This window comes from Sinocyclocheilus anshuiensis, unplaced genomic scaffold, assembly GCF_001515605.1.
Source record: "Sinocyclocheilus anshuiensis isolate Anshui unplaced genomic scaffold, SAMN03320099.WGS_v1.1 scaffold2191, whole genome shotgun sequence".
Lineage (NCBI taxonomy): Eukaryota > Metazoa > Chordata > Actinopteri > Cypriniformes > Cyprinidae > Sinocyclocheilus > Sinocyclocheilus anshuiensis.
Window position 1 is genome coordinate 195,162 of NW_015538203.1, and position 1,667 is coordinate 196,828.

A 1,667-nucleotide genomic window follows, 5' to 3' on the forward strand; every position below is an offset into this window, starting at 1 on the left:
CTTGTTGTTTGTCATTTCTCCGATCACAAATGCAGACATGGTTTTATGTTTACGCGGCGCGATGCAATGCATAAAAAGACAGTATAAGTCATTATAATTCGTAATTATGTCCCCACTGGATGCAACAAATGCCTCATTTATAATGGGTTTTAATGTTTTTGTCTCGTCGCTCCGGCCGGAAAGGGCATCACAATATGGTAAGGGGCATAACATTTATGTCAAACGCTTGAGGTATTTGGCCAATCACAACGGATTGGATAGCTGGCCAATCAGAGCACACCTCGCTTTTCAGACCGATGAGCTTTGTAAAAATCTACGTGTTTCAGAAAGGCGGGGCATAGAGGAGAAACAATAATGCACAGTATGTGGAAAATAATGTGTTTTTTGAACCTTTAACCCCATAAACACATTCCATTACACCAAATACACCAAATAATGTTCTTTTTAGCAACATCATATGACCCCTTTAAAGTCTCCTTGTTGCTGTACTCCGCGTCTCTTTGCTCCGCGCTCTCTCACAGTAGCAACCATCATGACAACTATATCACAATTTTATTTTCTGTTCGCTTAGTATTCATTACAATACTGTGGGGGGACAGATTATATTATGATCGTTCATCATTGTAAAAAACGACATTCAATCTAGAGTGCAATAAAGAAAAAAAAAATCAGTTTAAAAAGGCTATTATTCACCTCCTGTAGGACTATGTGCTTTAAGTCTTCAAAGTAGACCACATTTTAATTTTTTTTGCGTAAAACTTCTCTACATCCTTTGCAATATCATCAGACGATCTCTTGTCGGTGGAAAGACTGTAAAGCCGCGCGATGCGTGATATCACAACAGATGGCGGTAATGAACAAATTTAGTTTGTGATCTAGTCAGAAGAAGACACTGCGCTGCTTCAATGCATTACAGGCTCGTGACTCCTCAGAACGCAAAATGGAATGTAGCGTTTGGTCGCGCACCGCTACTTGCTGGAAAAAGTAGTTAGCTACAGGAAAAGCTACACTGTTTTAAAAGTAGCATCTACAGCTACTGTAAAGCTACTGAAAAATGTAGTTACGCTAGTAGCGTCGCTACTTGTAGCTAGCTACTCCCCAACCCTGTCAAGCACATGTAAATTTGTTAATTTATGTTGAGCATGCAAGAGGTAAGATTTTCTCAGATGCTCTTCCATATCCCCAGCCAAACAAATTAAAGCATACTTTACTGACCTCACTGCAGCTCTAGGCATACCAATGCACCCAAATCTGCCAATCGATGCAACTTTTTAATTGAATTTAGATGATGCCCTTTGTATTCCGTTTGATCTGTGTTCCTTTCACCCAACCCCCCACCCTCCTCTTCTGTGAGATGTAATAGTTTCCCATGTTCCAGTTAAATTTGGCCTTTTGTTTCAGACAAATTTGCTGGATTCATTTCGCTGGCAAAACCCGACGCTGGAAGAATTACCGCTCCAAAGAACCTGGACTTGGAGTGTCATTAGTCACTGAAGAAATGCTTAATCATTCCTCCCGCTCTTATTGATTTGCCATTAGATGGTGACTATTTAAAGCAGACCTTGTTCAGGAATCTAGGAGTTACCAAACAATGTCTCTTAATCACAAAAGTCATCTGAACAACCTTGAGGGTCTGTGTCTGAAAGAGCCTGCTTGCTTTGTTGGGA